The sequence below is a fragment of the Cupressus sempervirens genome, chromosome 6 (assembly GCF_028749045.1).
Source record: "Cupressus sempervirens isolate cs-2001-9-10 chromosome 6, ASM2874904v1, whole genome shotgun sequence".
Taxonomy (NCBI): domain Eukaryota; kingdom Viridiplantae; phylum Streptophyta; class Pinopsida; order Cupressales; family Cupressaceae; genus Cupressus; species Cupressus sempervirens.
This window is the reverse complement of record NC_143123.1, coordinates 261,096,878-261,103,422: the sequence shown is the minus strand read 5'-3', so window position 1 is coordinate 261,103,422 and position 6,545 is coordinate 261,096,878. Positions and strand designations below refer to the sequence as shown.

Sequence of the window (6,545 nt, the reverse complement as noted above, 5' to 3'; positions counted from 1 at the left end):
CTTCACAAAGAGGTTATGGTAAAATGAACAATTTTGAGAAGAGGTTTTCCTTCCTTGCCTTCAATCTTCCAAGACTCAAATCTCTAAAAGTAGAGATTGGGTAACAACCAAAACTACTCCAAAAAGGGCCTCTAAATAAGATCCAAACTCAACCATCAAAAAGGGCAATAACTTCCCCTACTCACCTAAAAATGTAGAAGTTTTTAACTCAACCAAACCTAAGGTTAACCTCTAAGTGGAGTTGAGGTTATGCAACTCATGGTAACCACTTTCAATTTTCGCACAAAGGCAAAAATAGACTTTTTGAGTGACCTCAAAAGTCAACAAAAGGGGCTTAGGGGGTGGAAAATGCCCCCAACCCATACCCATACCCCTTGGGTATAAAGATTTCATATTTTAAGGCCTTAGGAATTAATTAGGCACCAAACAAATGCTAAGAATAATTAGGACCATCTAACAACTCCAAAAAGTAGATTAAGCACTAATCTAAATTAGGGGTAACTAAACTCGATTAAAAACAAATTAGCGAGAAGGTCACTACTTAGTCCGACTTAGGTCCAAAGATTACACAATTAACCCTAACTAGCATGGTGGAATGCGTATGCAAATTCACGAGTGTCAAGAGACACTATAAGAACACAATTACGAAACATTAACATTTACTGATCACGGAAAAATACATTCATACATCTCATAATACAATTAAGTTACGAACAACAAAGTTTCCACAAATGACACATAGGGATCAATTCCGTTCTTCCGTCGGATTTCTCGGCTAAAATATCTTGCACACTCATTGCACACATCAGTAGTCCCATAAAATCACATGCACATATGTATATACGTATGAGGGAATCACATAAATTAAAACATACATTTTTCAGACAATTAGGGTTTCTCTCGTCCTACCCATATTTTTAATCATTACAATTTCAAAATCAAAGTGTTAAATCCTGCATTTACTTCACCAACATACATGTTCTTAAAGCATTAAATGACGAAGTCAAATGCCTGAAATAAACATCACACAACATGAAATAATATAATATGTTCAAGTATCCGATAATGTCTTGACATCTCAAATCGTGAGTATCAAAATAATAATTATATATCACTAATAATTATATATCACTATGCTATAATGGGTCGAGGTGAGGCCTCACAACAGCTCTCCAAGTCCTCAGTGGTAACATTTAGATTTTCATCCACATTCAACCAGAATTGCTCTTTCACTAAGAAATCACCTTTGGCTCGACAATGCACAGTTTGAAGCTCATTCGCGACTTTGTTTCCTTGAACAATGTAATCCAGAAGCTTAAGAATGGCAATCTTACAATGGAAACTGGTCTGGCCGCCTCTGAATTGGTGTTAGTACTAGAGACGCTAGCGTGTGCAAATGACAGTGTGTAGCCATGCCGACTATTTTCAGGCTATGTACCGATTTCGGCTGTTGTAATATTTATTTGAGCAGAGTTGAACTGGTAGTAGCCCTGGCAAACTTATACAACTTCCAGAATGAATATCAAAGCTGGGTAAGATGAAATGGATCTAGCTTGTATTCATTCAATATCAACTTGATGCTCTCAACACCAAATGATGCAAATCCATGTAGAACTGCGATCCAAATGCCTTGAGTCATAATCTTTTGCATAGCTCAGGGAGGTTACGAGTTTGTCCTGACAACCACCACCTACTAGCCTTAAGCATAACCAAAAAATATTTGCATTTTTTATAAATGGTTTGTTCGATATATTTGTTCACACTCTTGAGTTGCTGACCTTGTTTGTTCACATTCTTGAGTTGCTGACCTGCAAGAGATGAATTTTACTGCAAGTGTCGTCACCCAAGTTAACAAATGTTGCTATTTCCAGTAACCATTCCATTCAAGTAATCCTCGTGTCAACTATCCAGATTCATTTGCTCCTGCTCCTTTCCTGGCTTCTAACAATTATCATTCTACCTTTCTACCAAAACGAATCATATTATATTTTGGATGTCAGCCACCACCTGTTATGAAAGCATGTACATTTTTGTTCACCTCAATCCAACTGCATCCGGGAGTTTTTTTAACTCCTCTGTCTCTCATCATTTTTCGAATCTTTTCAATGTCATCCCACCTGCCAAGCACTGCATAGATATTGGAAAGAAGAACATAAGGCGCAGCATCAGTTGGTTTCAACTCAAAAAGCTGTTCTGCGGCAAATTCTCCCAACTCCACATTGCTGTGCATTACACAAGCACCTAACAAACACCTCCATACAAATGCATCAGGTTTGATTGGCATGTTGGTGACAAATTGCTGCGCTCCATGTAGGTGCCCAGCACGGCCAATAAGGTCAACCATACAACCAAAGTGTTCGATTTTGAGTGTTATGTGATAATATTCGCATATACATTTAAAATATTGCCAACCCTGATCAACTAAACCTGCATGACAGCATGCAGACAAAACACAAACCAAGGTAACATGATTTGGATGTATACCAGATTGTTTCATTTGCTCAAAGAGGCTTAGAGCCTCATGTGCCCGGCCATGCATTGCATATCCTGCAATTACCGCTGTCCAGGAAACAACATCTCGATGAAGCATCCTGTCGAACAAATGCCTTGCATCATGCAATCTTCCACACTTAGCGTACATGTCAATTAAAGCAGTTGTGACTATAACATCAGAGTTACAACCACTTCTGATTACCTGTTCATGGATCTCTATACCTTGATCTAAAGCTACTAAGTCCGCACATGCTGGGAGAACACAGGCAAAGGTTTTTGAATTTGGAAGGATACCCGCATGTAACATTTGCTGAAAAATCCTCAGAGCCTCTTCTCCGCAACCCTTCTGTGCGTAGCCTGCAATCATTAGTGTCCATGACACCAAGTCTCGTTGTTTCATTCTATTAAATACTTTGTGTGCCTTATCTATCCTTCCACATTGTATGTACATATCCATCAGGGCACTCCCCACAAAGACATCAGACTCAAGATCTCTTGTAATTATCTCCTCGTGAATTTCCATTCCCTGTTCCAGAGTTGCTAAGTTGGCACATGCAGAAAGAGCAGAGGCAAAAGTTTGTGAGATGGGCATCACACCTTCTCGATGCATTTGTTGAAACAGCTCCAGGGCCTCCATTCCCCTTTCATTTTGTGCATATCCTGAAACCATCGCTGTCCAAGACATAACGTCTGGACGATCTATCTTGTCTAATACTTTGCGTGCCATGTCCAAACTCCCACATTTAGCATACACATGTATCAGACAATTCGCCACAATGATCTCATGCTGAATTCCACTCCTAATCATTTCTCCATGAATCTGTATACTCTCTTCAAGAGCTGTCAATTTGGTACAAGCGGTGAGAACGGTAGCGAAGGTCTTTGAGTTTGCTGCCACACCTGCCTCTTGCATTTCTTGAAAAGCCTGCAAGACCTCGTCATCCCAACCATTATGTGCGTAGCCAGCGATCATTACCGTCCAGGATACATTATCTCGTTCAGGCATTTTGTCAAACACATCCCGTGCTATGTTTAAATCTCCACATTTTGCATACATATTTACAAGGTTACTTCCGATGAAAAGATGTGACTGCAACCCCCTCTTAATTATTTCTCCATGGATTGCCATACCAGCCTCCAGATGTGCCAACTCGGCACAGGCCGGAAGAACGCTCGCATAAGTTTTCGAGTTCGGCTTGAAACCTGAGAGTCGCATCCATTTAAAAAGATCCTCTGCTTCCTCCGCCCGCCCACTCCACGTATACCCTCCAATAATTGCAGTCCAGGAGACAATATCCGGTTGAGGCATGTCTTCAAACAGTTGACGCGCCTGCTCAATATTCCCACATTTGGCGTACATATCAATGAGGGCATTTACCAAACATACATCGGACTGCAAACCAGAACTAATAACATCCTGGTGGATTTCCATCCCTTGCTCTAAGGCTGCCAGGCAGGTACATACCGACACCACTGTGGCAAAAGTGAAGCGATTGAGTTGGACGCCAGCTCGTTGCATTAAATAGAAAATTCTCAACGCCTCCTCGGGAAGCCCTTGCTTGGCATATGCTGCCATCATGACAGTCCATGAACAGACATCTCGTTCAGGCATTTCGTCAAACACTTTGCGGGCATCTACCAGGCTGCCACATTTGGCATACATATTAACAAGGCTGTTGTGCAAAAACCTGTGGGTTGTTGACATGAATCCGCTCTCGCTGATGTGAGCGTGGATTGCTTTGCCGTCTGCCAAGGAGTTTTTGGCAATGCATACCCGCAACAGAGAATCGTAATCTAGATGTGAAGGTGGGAATTGAGTTTTGCGTGTAATTTCATGCAACGACTCCTTGAGGAACGTGGTTTTCAAATTGGCATCCGAGTGTGCGCAAACTGGGTTCATCATGGTCAGATTTCGTCGACAGGAGCCTTGTCTGATGAGGAGAGGAATCCATCTCATCAACTCCAAGTCCAACATTTACATTTGAAGAGCCGGATGAATACTACCAAATCTATATTGTTAGTTGCTGTGCTAAAGTTTATAATTGGCATTTTTTCAAATTTAAAAAAAAAATGACAAACTACTTTTCTTTTTTCATTTCTTTCTATAGACTATATTCTAAAGAGTAAGCGCAACCGCACCGTGTACTTCAAATCAATTAATTGAGATCATTTGATGGACGGTAGCAGGCCTGGAAATTGATGGCACTTTATATGATAGGCTAATTTTTTTTAAGACTCCACAATTTGAATAGGCTAAATTTTTGTAAAACTGTAAATTTGACACTTAGATTTTTTAAGAATAATATAATACTTCACTTACTAATATAGATATAACATTATATTAAAATATATGTATAATAAAATATAAGATATTTTAATTAATATATAATATATATTTTGTATATTAATAGTAATTTAAAATCTAAAATATATGAATTTTAGAAACTCAACTTACTAATAAATAATACTATGATTTAATTGTTAACATATTTTATATTATTAATTATATATTTCTATTTCTATATTTTTAGCTTAATTCATTGTAATTTGTAATCATTATTATTTTAGAATCTTTTTTTATAAAGCATGTGATTTTAGAAACTTGTTAATATTTATATTGATTTAACATTTTTAAAATTAAATATATTAATTTTAGAAAGTTGCCAAGTTTATTTAATATTTTTATGATTTTATATTTTTAATCTTATAAATTAAATCTTCTATGTGTTAACATTTTCTTATATTAATTTAGAAACATCTATGATTGTTAATATATGATTGACTTGTACTTATTTTTTATTATTGTTTTCAAAACAAATATGAAAAAATTAGAAGCTTTTTGTAAATATGAGATTTCTTTATTTGTTACTAAATTATACTTATTCCAATTTGTATCTATATAATCATATCACCAAAAACATTATTTTTTGTCAAACAGTTGTATTTCTGTTTTATTTGTAGCATCAAAATTCTTTTTTCATCAATTGAATCACATAAGGTAAATTTATGTAGTTTTCAAAATTCTTCTCTTCATTATGTTGAATCACATAAGGTAAATTGTATGTAGTTTTCAGAACTATTATCTTCATACATAGTTGCTAATGTTATATTCATTTTTGCAGGTATATAAATAATGTAAATTGGAATGAAATATATCAAATATGGAAGAACACAAAGTCAAGAAGAGTTCTTGACCTTTGATTAATTTGTTTTTATTAGTCTATATTTTGTATCCCAATTTTAATCAAGAATTATTTTTCTTATAGATTGGAATATTAGATGGTTTACTTTTGAGTATATTTTTTATATTTAATATGTTGCAAATTATAGTGAAAATAATTAAAATTTAAAAATAATTTATTAACTTATTCATATAAAAAAATTTGACAATCAATAATTTCTTTTGAACGTAAAATGAAAGGCACTAAAATGACTCAACCGTCATCAAAAATTCATATGACAAGCAAAGGTGATCATCAAATTCCAGGCCTGGATGGTAGATTAACAATTCAAGTTTTATTTTAGGCTTGAAAATATACAAATTTTGGTGCCTAGATTTACTATTCATAAAGACAAAGCAACTTGTGTTTCACGGGGAAGCGACCCTGGCCTTTTTAGGCTCGTCCTCGTACTAAGTACAAAACCAAGATGTGGGTACCTCTTTTCTTCGTCCCCTCCGACATTTCAAATTGGTCAAAAGGGGTATACTTTTCGAAATGTGCAAAAAAAGGCCTATAAATAGGGGTACAAAATCTCATATCGGGGATTTCATTCCCGTCCCTTGATCGTCCCCAATGCCAAACATCGTCTCATTGTTTCCAAAATGGTGACATCTAAGGAAAAAGGCAAAAAAACAAGTTTTATAATTTCCTCACCTTGTCTGGGCCCCACATGGACTTTGGGGAGTACTAAAATAATGAAAACCTATTTTGGCTTCAAAAAACAAAAGTTTGAAGTGTTTTGTTCATTTGGAGTTGTTTGCAAGTTGGGAAGAGGAAGAGAAAAACAACATCAACAAGAGAGGAGTGCATTTTGGAGGCGCATGAGGAGAT

At 36.3% G+C, this 6,545-nt stretch overlaps 1 pseudogene across 1 annotated transcript; it reads right to left on the bottom strand.

The window, feature by feature from the left end:
- Window positions 1-1,008: 1,008 nt before the first annotated feature.
- On the bottom strand, window positions 1,009-4,629 carry LOC149552235 (pentatricopeptide repeat-containing protein At4g13650 pseudogene; annotated as a pseudogene). Its single transcript, XR_016352880.1, has one exon. The product of XR_016352880.1 is annotated as a pentatricopeptide repeat-containing protein At4g13650 pseudogene (transcript).
- Window positions 4,630-6,545: the final 1,916 nt, after the last annotated feature.